This window comes from Colossoma macropomum, unplaced genomic scaffold (genome assembly GCF_904425465.1).
Source record: "Colossoma macropomum unplaced genomic scaffold, Colossoma_macropomum, whole genome shotgun sequence".
Lineage (NCBI taxonomy): Eukaryota > Metazoa > Chordata > Actinopteri > Characiformes > Serrasalmidae > Colossoma > Colossoma macropomum.
Genome location: NW_023496039.1, coordinates 159077 through 171743, shown reverse-complemented (window position 1 = coordinate 171743; position 12667 = coordinate 159077).

The window sequence follows — 12667 nt, the reverse complement described above, 5'->3', positions numbered from 1 at the left end:
TGCTGAAATAGAGGAGTAGGATGTGAAAAGGCTGTGAGGGTTTAGCCTGTTAGCTCATGTTGAGTCAGGAAATGGAGGCTCATTAACATCGCCTGACTCACCTTGATGAACGTAACCTGAGAGAAGGTTAGAAACTCTAGTTATGCAGATAGCGACAGTGATATGGCCCAAACCTGGACCACATGCCCCATGGATGAGGTTACAGAAGAAGGCCAGATGTGGGTGCTGGAGATTTTAAGTACACTCTTAAAAAAGAGGGTTCTTCAGCAAAGAAAATGGTTCTTTGTAGAACCATGAACACTCAAAGAACCATGGTAAAATGATTCTTCAGACTGATGGAGAATGTGCTGTAGATGGTTCTATATGGAAGCTTTTTGAAAAGGCTTCTATATAACACTAAAAACGGTTCTTCTATTGTTACAAGCTTGACGTCGTAATAATAGAAGAACCCTCTTCAAAAAGGTTCCACGTAGAACCATAAGTAACATATTTTCCAGCAATCCGAAGAACACTGTCATGATGCAAAGAACCATTTAATCATGCTAGAGGTTCTGTGAGAGTTCATGCTTCTATATAGAACCATTTTCTTTACTAAAAACCCTTGGAAACCGTGTGTATATCTAGTGCTAACAGTGGTGGTTGCTTGGTGGTAACAGGTGTAATGCTGTAATTAATTTTTAATTTTTACGATTATTTTCATTATTGTTATCATGTTTAATAGTATGGCAGGTAAAATTTACAGACCTAAATGAAGGTATTTTTATTGGTCCATTTACAATGAAAAGTCCATACAATGTAAGGAGTGGCTGGTGTACTCAAATGATGTGGGAAAAAAAAACTGGAGATAAAAAATGATTTAAAAATACATTTTGAAATTTTACATTTTGCTCACATGGTTTTGAGAAGATAGTGGTAATATGGGCCAAAAGAATTGTAAATTTTTATCTGTTAATGTGATAATAAATGGCTCCTTACATCGTGTATACACCCACAATTTGTTGAATTATTTCTGACTTGTAGCTCTTTAAAACGCGTGAAAAATTTCTATTGAAAATGCAGATTCTAAACTTTCAACTCATACAAGGTTTGTGTTTGTAAGTAGAAGAGGAGACATTTTATTATGATTTGAATTTAACAAAGTTGCAGTGAGGCTTGTTTTGTATTTTTGCTGTTCTAAACAGTCGTAGAAAAGCGTCAAACTCACCAACATGTAATAATGTCTAAATAGAATGTCAAAATAACAATAATAACTCTAGACTGCTAATTGTTAAAACACGTCTGTGACTGAAACGGAGCACCCGATGCTGTTCGTGCTCCAGAGTGCTGAATGGAAGTCCTCAGTTCTACAGTCCACAGTCTCTGATGCTTGACTGAGTTTCTAAATTGCCCTCTACGTTCTGGGAAACATCTCAGTAACTGCCTTCGCTTCAGCACTTCTCCTTTCTGCTAAATGCTGTGTGTAAACTGATTAGCACAGCTAAACTCACACTGATGTAAGTTCTATTTATGTTCCATTACCTTTTTAAAAGCAATAAAGTGACTATTTCTGTGAAAAGTGAAGGGATCTGTACTTTAACTCACATAAGAGTATTAAAATTAGCATTTAAGTGATCACAAAAGCACATCAAATGTCTGTAAATGTCTGTCCTTTAATATGGTGATGGCTCCACCTCACAGTTATTGAACCTCTCTATGAAATATATTCATTAAAATCTTTCAGTAACACCATAATTACAGTGTTATTTGATCCATTTTCAAACAACTTAATGTTAAAAGAATTATTTTTCACCATTAGTTTATTTAACAAAAAGTCATTTTAACCTGTGTCCCCATATTTTATGAGCAACCATGTTACCCAAAACCTGTTCCCCCTCGTAAAATAATGGAATATTCCATTTATTATGATACATACAGGAATTTACATCATCTTGTTGTGTTTAGCAAAACACACACATTTGTCACACCAAAGATGATTCCAGTGAATTCAGCACTGACAGACTCACAGCTTTGTTCACTGATTTTATTTATCACTGCTGACAAATTTTTTTTTCATTTAAACTCTATGGTTTTCAGTAGTTATACTGCAATGTGCATTTTTTTACCTTCACATCTTCACATTGTTTATTTAGATTAAAACAATTTTTCATTCTTCTCTATGTTGCACACTTTTTTTTACTACATTAATATCAGCTTAATGGAGAATATGATCTCTGTGTTCAACCCTGTTACCCTGATTTCAACCCAGTTATTCTGTCAATTATTTGTGACAATAAACTTAAATCATTTAATTAAGTAGGCTATGTTACCAGAAGTGCTAACTTTTTAATGAGAGTCATTACTTAAAAATACTACTAACACAAGAAAAATTGTAATGTTTTTATTTAGAAAGAAAAAAATGCCAAAGGTCACACAGTATGATTTGACAACCTGAGGTGGGAAAGTATCATTTACTGAAGGTTAAGCACTTACTTTAATACTAAAAACACCAAAGAAAAAAGCACTTTTTTAAAAGACTTTCAATGCATTAAATGAACTCTGTTCAGCTGACTCAGAGTTGAAGCTAACTCCTGCTGTGGTGCTCTCTTCTTCCTCACATTACCTCTTCTTTCCTTTTCGTTTCCATCCCTTTCTTTCTCTGATCCCTCCATCTGCTTCCTCTTTTCTTCTCTCTGTCTGTTCTCATTCTGTTTTTGGAATCAGAATCAAAAGGAAGAAGGATGAAGGTATCTCCTGTTTCTGTGCACTGATTCTCATCATGAGCCTTGGTGCAGATCTAATCTCTCTGCTGTGATAGTTCACATTCCTGTGAGTGAATGACCCACGTCTATCATTAGTGTGAACTCACCTGTGACCTGAAAGGACCTGCATGCACACATTTTAGTATCAAGTTGAGGCTGCTGGCCACACTGAGTGATGATAACACTGTGATAATGTATATGCAGGCAGATTCAAATCTGCTTCATATTTACAGTCAGACTTGTTCTATGTCTCTCTGATTCTCTCTCACTCTCTCCTACATTTTCTTGTATTTTGTTTACTTTATACACCACTCCAACGTTACCAAATTATTCTGCATGTTGCGTGCAATTACATATTTCCACCAGAGAGGTCCCCAAATCCTACATAGTGTTGCTTTAAGGCTGGCTTTACGCGGCAAAACTTTCATGCAACTTTGGTTGCTTGAAATCTACATGCTACTAAATTGCATGTGGGTTGCATAGTGTAAAGTACCTTGCAACTCATCTGAAACTCAGCTGCGAAAGTTGTTTCATGAAACAACTAATCAAGATGGCAATAACACATGACGTGATTATGAAGGATATACTTTAAAACAACTTCAAAAAGAAGCTGGTTCATTGGGCGACTGAAAAATCTGTTGACAGAAACCTGCATGAGAGCAACACTTTCGACAGAGGATTCCATTTATAGCCTACACAAAACACTTGCTAATGCTAATAAATTCATTTTAACTTTTTACTTTCGTTCACATGGTCAGGTTCAGGCATAAAACCATAAAGCAATGGCATAACACAGCAATGTTTAATGTAGAAATCTGCTAATTCACTTGATTTTTTTTTCCAAACCAGTGCTAAGCTAATGCTCCTCGTACGGTGTGTTAATGGCAAGCTAGCGACATTAGCTCAGCATTACATTGGATTTTGATGACAGAGCTAGTTTAAAGAAAGACAGTTTAAGCTCATAGCTGGCATGCAGGTAACATTCTTTACTCTGTATGTCTCAGTTTTTTAGTAACTCCCTCACCCGCTGGTGGGGGTCCGAAGCACAACCGACATTACAAAATGCTCCTCTGCATGTTGCGTGCAATTACGTATTTCCACCAGAGAGGTCTCCAAATCCCCAAATCCTGCACAGTCATTCTTTAACACTGGCTTACACAGAGAAACTTTCATGCAACTTTAGTTAATGTAAAACACCCTGCAACTCACCCTGCAACTGAAGTCTCTTATTAGTAGCACATTTGCTGTTAGCGCTCCGTTAGCCTGCTTTAGAGGGAATATAATGCCTAAACCAGTTAAAAAGAGTGTTTAAGAAGCAACCAGTGACATTCAACTAGCAGTTCTTAGTTTGGTTGAATTTTCTGGGCATTGGATTTTAACACTAACAACTCAACTACATCCCTTTACATACTTCTGGAAGACTATGTATTCCAAATGAGGAATTGCCAGTTGAACATCACTGGCTGCTGCTAATACACTCTCTATAACTGGTTTACGTGTTATATTCTCTCTAAAGCAGGCTAGCAGAGAGCTAACAGGCTAATGCACTAATAAGAAGAGACTTTAGTTGCCGGCTGAGTTGCAAGGTGTTTTGCATTTTGCATTAAATAAAGTTGTATGCAAGTTCCATTTTTTTACTTTGTATATCTCCGTTTTTTAGTAACTCTTTCATCTGCTGGTGGGGGTCCAAAGCACAACCAATGTTACAAAATGTTGCAAATGCATGTTGTGTGCAATCACATATTTCCACCAGAGAGGTCTCCAAATCCCCAAATCCTACATAGTGTTGCCTTAAGGCTGGCTTTACACGGTGAAACTTTCATGCAACTTTAGTTAATGCATAATGTAAAACACCCTGCAACTCACTGCAGCTGAAGTCTTTTATTATTAGTTAGTGCATTAGCCTGTTAGCTCTCTGTTAGCCTGCTTTAGAGAGAACATAATGTGTAAACCAGTTAAAGAGAGTGCATTAGCAGCAACCGGTGACAATTCTTCATTTGTTTGGATTTTATGGGCATGGATTTAACAATAACAACTCAACTTTTTTTTAAACAGCGATTATGAAGAAGCACTCATATGTTCTGTACTTTCTTCAAAGGTTTATGCTGGTAATATCCCAGTTCCTTCCATACTTCCAGTTTTACAGCTGCAAACAACACAATCTTCCAGAGATATGTAACGGGATGTAACACGATAACGTCACAAGTCAGCACATGCTGCTTGGCTGAGTGAAAACAGCAACGAACAACACTTCCTTTCTCCTGGATATCTTGGCAATAATCTAAAAACACAGCAGTCACATGAAGAAAGAGAAGAAAGGGTGGATGGGCAGCCTAAATAAGACACTTACCTGCTGATATGACAGCACTCTTACCATCAAGGCAGCAACCTCCCATTTACAGAGGCAACAGAGTTACTCATTACTCTATTTGAATGCTATAAAAAGCAGGTGAATCTCGGTCGCCCATTCTCTCTATCTCACCTCCGTGTCTCTGTAATGTGAGTAAGGCTGATTCAGAGTGAGTGATCTGGGTCAGAACACCTCAGCCTGTCAACACGGTCTGTGTTTCTGTCTTCGCCTCACTGTCTGTCTGTCTGCCCGTCTGTCTGTCTCTGTATTCACTAACATAATGAAACACCCTGTCCCCTCTATCCAGCATGATTCATACATCTCTCTCTCTCTCTCTCTCCCTCTGTGAATAAGCCTCTGTCACGGCGCCCCACCTGCTCCTCCTAATCCCACTCTTATGAGACCCTCAGTGTTATAATTAGTCTGGTATGACTCACTGTCCCTTAAGAAATAAAGCACACGCTCCACAAACTCCTCCCTATTTACTCCCTTCATTGTCTTTTTTCTCTTTTATAGTCATTAACTGGATGTGAATCACACCAAGTGTGTCATATCAGATGTGTATTAATCTAGATTATCTAACATCCAGTCTTACTCGTCAACTACCTCTCACTTCCTGTCTCCTTCAGATTGGCCTCAGAGAGTTCTCTCCGTCTGATTGGCTGTTGGCCATAGTTGTTTTGGTTTATTTGTTTGTATTTATAAATCTTCCCTCGAGGCCGAATTCAGGCCTGAAACAGAGGACAGTTACAAACACACCATTAACAGAGTGACAGTCAAAGAGTCTCATCAGTACATACATCTCCTTTCTTTCTTTCTTTCTTTCTTAATTTCTTTCTCTTTTTCTTTCTCTTTTTCTTTCTTTCTCTTTCTTTCTTTCTTTCTTAATTTCTTTCTCTTTTTCTTTCTTTCTTTCTTTCTTTCTTTCTTTCTTTCTTTTTTACTTTTTCTTCTCCTACTTTTCTTCCTCCAGTCTCCATTTTATTGTTCTTTTCTCTCTTTTTTTTGTTTTTCTTTCTTTTTGTTGCTCATTTTTTCTCGCACTTTCTTTCTGTTGCTCATTTTTTCTTTTTCTCTCTTGCTTTCTTTTCATCACTTTTTTCTCTCTTTCTCCTTCTCTGTTCTTTTACCTCTTTCTTTCTCTGCTGTTTCTCTGTCCTTCTCTCTGTCTCCTGCCTTCTTTCTTTCTCGGTTGCTTATATAATTTCTCATACTCTTTCTTTCTTTCTCTCTTTCTTTCTTTCTTTCTTTCTTTCTTTCTTTCTTTCTTTCTCACTCTCTCACTTCTGTCTTGCCTCTCAGTTTCTCTCATTCTTTCTTATTCTCTCACTTTTCATTATCTCAGCCTCTTTCCTTCTTTCTTTTTCTTTTGCTTACTTCCACTCTGTCATTTTCGTTATCGCCCACTCTCCTTCGTTCTTTCGTTGCCGCTTACTTTCTCTGTCTTTCTGTCTGTTTCCTTCTTTCTTTCTGTCTATCTCGTTTCTCCCTATCCTCATTCTTTATTCTTTCTTTGATCTTTCTCCTTTCCTTTTTCTTTCTTTCTTTCTTTCTTTCTTTCTTTTGTTCATGTCTTTCACTTCTTTCTCTTGCTATTTCTGTCCCTTTCTTTCTTTCTTTCTCTGTCACTTACTTTCTCTTTTTTCTCTCCCTTTCTCTTTCATTCTTTCTTTGTCACTTTCTTACTCTTCCTTCCTCTCACACTTATTAATCTCTTTCTGTCACTTTCTCTCTCTATCTGTCATCTTTCTTTTTTTCTGTCTTACATCCTGTCTATCTCTTCTCTTCTCTTCTCTTCTCTTCTCTTCTCTTCTCTTCTCTTTGTTTGTTTGTTTCATTCTTTCTGATGTGCACTTTCTTTCTCTCTTTCTCAATTCTACTACAAAGCACACAAATCTGTTTGTCATACATCTCTCTATCAGTCAGTATCATCACTATGATAGAAAACGTTGCCCCCCCACATTTTTATAGATCTGGTCCACATTTGAAATGACTTTGAATAAAATCTCATTACATTAACAGAATTTAAGAACTTTTTATTCTTATAAATTATTGATTACTGATTACTGATACATAAACAGCATTATTTTGACAATATATATTTAACTATTTCACTATCTCTCTCTTTATCCCATGAACTAAACTGGCCTCAGTCTCTATTATTAATGCCTAAACACACTTGGTATTTCATAAGATTACATAACTTTTCTGCCTCATTCTTTTCTCGAATAACAGGTTGCTCAATTATATTGAACAGAGGCCAAAGCCAGGCTGATTAAATGGCTGCAGATCAGCTTCAGGGGAAGAGATTTATGTAGAAAAGTGCAACTCTCTGTTTGGTTCATAAGAAGCAGTTTTTAGTGTGCAGAACAGAGAGCTAGAACATAAAGAGCAGGTTTCAGTGCAGTGTGTCGTTAAAGAGTCAGTTAATGACATCATGTACCCAATAATCCACAAACAGGCTCAAGCCCAGTGTGTGGGCAAGTTTTATAAACACAGCCACACTTCAAACAAACTCTTTTAGTCATTCAGTACACACACGAAAACACATATATAACTGGTAGAACCCCATGAAAAAGCAATCCTATTATGTATTGTAATACAATATACTGTAATATAATACAGTACAGAATAAGTTATTCATTTCTTAGCATCAGGAAAAAAGCAGAAAACATATGTTTTGCAGAAAATACGCAGAAAATATTACAGCTTCCACTGTTTTCAGGAGACTCACTTTCAGTTTTTCAAAGAAATCTGTAGAGATATTTTTTCCACACCTACGAAGTTCGGTTCTAGAATTCGCAGAGGTGGGAACAAGTCACTAAGTTGCAAGTAACAAGTACGTCTCAAGTCCCGAGTCAAGACCCAGTCTTAGTGGGATAGTCGAGTCTAGATTCAAGTCCCAAGTCAGTGAAGGTGAGTCTCAAGTCGAGTCCCAAATTATTAGCCCTAATCCTTGAGTCCTAAACAAGTCAGTATGCACTCTTCAGCTAATGTAAGGCCATGACACTGTCCTATAACAGTTCTATAGCCTTTTAATGATGGCACGTTAGTAGTGCATGGCTGCATATTAATTTTTTTTAATACAAAATCTATGGTACACAGATAACCATGACAGGCATACTATATACACAAAGAGTAGTGCAACTACACATGAAAAGAATTTGAAAAAGTACTATTGAACTTAAAATAAATAAGAAATCTTTACATTTTTGGGAACGTTGGGCGCATAGGATTAAAATAAAAACTAGCTCAGCACTAAAACTGGTTCAGCCAACTAAAAACAACTGCTAGTTTGAATTAAATTTCAACAACAACAGAAACCAAAATGACAGATCTGAACAAAGTTTACAGAAAAGATGATGGTGAATGTACGAAGCTGAAATTGAGTTCCATTCTAACTTAAACGGTGCAGCAGTTACATTCCAGCGCCTCACTGCTGCACCATTTAAGGTGGAACGACAAATTCCAATACAAAGCTGGTGAACTCAACTTCAGCCTTGTGGTGAATGTTGTGTTTGTTTTACCTGCAGAAGCTGTTAAAAACAGTTTGAACAGAGATGCTGTGTTTCTCTTGTTTTGCTACCTTGAGGAAAAAGGTCAGTTCGCCTGGTGAGTTTCTCCAATAAGAGTTTAAGTGCTGAGGGCTTATTGATGCTGTTGATGCTTCACTTGGTTCCAGCTTATGGAGATGAACTTGAGCTCTAACACTTCTCTGTCTTCTGAAATATAATAAACCGAGCATAAGCTCAGCAACAGATGTCTGAGGACGTTACTGTTTATCAGATTTACAGCAGGAAACGAATCCATTCACATGAAAAGCGTCCAGCTGTGTAGCCATCTGCAGTCAGACTCTCTCCACATTTCTTCCGCTTCAGGTCTCGACTCTTTCCGAGTCAGAAGGCTGAAGTCCAAGTCAAAGTCCGAGCTATTGGTGTTCAAGTCAAAGTCGCAAGTCTTTTTTGATTTTCTCCAGTCGAGTCTCAAGTCATCAAATTTGTGATTTGAGTCGGACTCGAGTTTAAGTCATATGACTCGAGTCCACAACTCAGAGAAGTTGGTTGCATTTTCTGCTTCTCACAACCCCAAAATGATCCAAATTACAAATTTAGACTCATCATTCTATAAAACCTCACTCCACATCTCACATGTCCAGTTTTGATGTGCTCGTTTTTGTTCAAATGTTCTTCTTTTGTGTCCATTTCCTTTTCTCAGTTATACATCCTTTCAGAGCTGGTTTGAATTATTTTTCTGAACAGGTTTGGAAACTCTTGTATTTTCTCAAACTTTCCTTTGTCTTCCTCCTTCTTTCCTTTCAAGTGGATCATCTTATAACTAGTCTCCTCAGAAATATCTCCTGAAAAATAAGAACCTGCATTTAATGGCGGCTTTGACTGTGAATTAAATGAATGGTGGTCTCTGATTTCTGCACAGCACTGTGTGTATGGGGTGCGTCTAACCTCACACCCATTTCTTGACTCTTATATTAACCCCACGACGTGCACACACACTTTAGGCTACACCCAGCATCTCATATCCCAGCAGTTTGGCAGGATGTGCAACGGATCTGTTTTTCCAACAGCTGCGCCCTGCGCACACACACACACACGCCAGACTAACAGCTCACAGATGTGCTGACAGGGAAGGGGGTGGGGGGGCAAGAGAGGGAGAGAGAGGCTAGAATGAAGGGTGCTGGAAGGAAAAAGAGAGAGACAGATGTGTCGGACGAATGATACAGGAAGGAAGGAAGAGAGAGAGAGAGAGAAGGGCCTCTCAGATTTAATATGCAATGAAAGATTGAGAGGGGACATACAGCCAGGGAACTGAAAAGCATACAGACAGAACTGTGTGTTTAGGGCTCAAATACACAGAGAGAACATGAAGCAGTGAGTGTAAACCATATAACTAGACATTTACAACATGTGTAGACAAATAACAGGTACAGTTAACTAGCAGTTAGACTTAATGGGATAGTTTGGTTAAAAAAAAAAAAAGCAAATGTTACATCTTTAGTTTTGCCATGAATGATGATCTACACAAATTAGCATCATGTCTCATTAATGGCACTGCCTGGGGTACATTATAAAAATGGACAAAAGTGCAGACAAAATTCATGCCTCAGACATTATGAGTCAGTCAGCACAGTGCTAGCCTACATGGGCGTTTGTTAGCTAGCATTACAGAATTGGCAGTTAGTGTTCTCCTCCAAGCGTGTAGAGCTGTCCATTGCTGTTGTATCAGAGGCAGTTTGAAAGCATGGTTTCTGGCTTCATGTGACTTGAAGGGAGCACATATTAATAGGGTTCCCACCTCAGCAGACAGGTAGCTATGTTTGTGATGCAGTCTAAAGTAGATGGATGTCAGTTACATAATCTTTTCAATACTGTCTGCTGTCACCAGCTGGGCACCTTTCCCAAACAATTTCCTCTACATTGAAGGTAATGCAAACTAATCAAACCCATTATTGTCATACAAATAGCTTGACTGGACAAAGAGAAGCAGTTATTTAAACTTTATAAGAAATACTACATATGAAAATGTTTGGATTCTGGGACATTTTGTGTCCAGGAATGGAATTATTTTTCCCTGGACAGGACAATTCATTAAAAAACCTGGATGGGTGGTAACCCTACATGCTAGCCTCCCACCTCCTAGCTTGGTAGTATGGTGTGATAGATAGAGATTAGACAAGACTAAAACTGGGTAAAAAAAACAAAACAAAATCAAGCTTCAAGATGGCTACTACTTCTGTTTTTCGCTATGAGACATATTTTTGTCCATTTAATAGATAACAGCATGGTACACAGCAGGGGTGTCAAACACATAACGGGCCAGATTATTGTCCAATGCCAAGTGAGCCAGATATTAAAAACACGAAAAGGTTTAGCAGACCAATAATGCATCAACTGGTTAAACAAGTATCACAGACAAAGCAGATGTAAACTAAACAGATTAGGTGAAACTAAAGCTAGTTGGGGCAATGTTGGATGCTGACGATGTGTCCTCTTTTACACAGGGTCTTTAACCTCAAAAAAGGCAAAGGATTACATTTATACAAGTAAATTAATGTTCATTTTCAAACAGAATGTTTAAGTCACAAATGTGAGCAGTCCTGTTTAATCTCATTTATTAAAACATCAGCTAAGTTAAAAAAGCTAACATAACTGATCTTGTTCCACAAGGTTATTAATCATCAGACATCATACTAACATGAATGTTACCAGTATAAAGTTTGACTTCCCTTGTAGGGCTGCTTGATAATAGTTTTGAGCCTGGGCTATGAGTGTGATCTTCCACAGAGCTTATCCAAAACTATTTCAACTTCAAGAATGAAATGAAACGATGAGCATATCTTGCATCAGGTTTATATGTTCCTCAGTTAACACATTTTCACCATTTCTTAGTCTAATAATGCTCTCTAATTTACCACCATTGCCATTCTCACTGTTTTGTTCTGATGAGTTTTGCTTAGCGATGGATGCTAAGCAGTGAATGGTTGACTCGCATGTCAATCGGTATTTTGCAGAATTGTCATTTTATACAGTATCAGAAACCATATCGCTGCTGTTGGACCAAAAATGGTAACTTTACAGGAGAAGGAAAAAACATATCTTACTTTTAATGTAAGTCAATGGAACCAGACATTTTTCAAAATAATTTGGCCCATTTCTTTCGGTTGATTCATTATAAAATTTACACATAATTTAAAGGACAGTAGGCAGTTATTGGATAAACAAGATTTCCTAAGCTGCTCCTTTAAAACACATAGAGCAACTCTGATCACACCATGTGGAAAGAAAATGCCTCATCGTGTCTCTGTGGTTATTCAGAAGAAAATTACAGGCTTGCTTCTGAAGCAAGCTTCTCCAAGTGGGGCTAATTCACTACTCCGCCCAAGCATGACTTTGAAGCTCAAATTCACTATAGACCCTTCAGGAATATTTTAGGAATATTTGTAGGTCAGAAGCTGAGCGCTGGTCACTTCGTCCCCAGCTGCCCATCTCTTCAGCTTTCTCACAGAAAAGTCGCAGCTCCCCTGAGACCCCAGATCACCATAAAATCAGAAATGTGCACTTGTTTGCTGTTATGCACGCTAAGTTTTCGAGCAATTTGACTTGAAAGCTGTCCTGTTCAGATTGAACAGGGGAAGAGAGAATGTGTTGGCTGGTGCTTTGGTGCATGCCAGTGATTCTAAACAGAAATATAGTCCTCCTGAGATGCAGGCTGTCCCTGGCCAACATTGGCATGAAAAATGCTGTGGTCAGAATGCTCAGCGAGCACTAAGCCAAAGTTACTGACCGAATTTGAACCACTTTGTATCTGAATATGAGGTAGTACTGATCCACATACATGTAGTCTCAACTGGATACTGGGGGAATGTGCCCCCCCCCCCCCACCTTACCACACAAACTTTTCAAAATACGGGTTTTGTCTCCCTTTTGGAGAGTTAGAAGGGGAAATAGCTGAATATAGCACCTCTACCAGGCCTAGTGACAATAGGGCAGAAGAAATTATTGAGGGGACACAAACATCTTCACCCAGTGAGCAATGATGATGTCATAACAGGCTAACTTGCTTA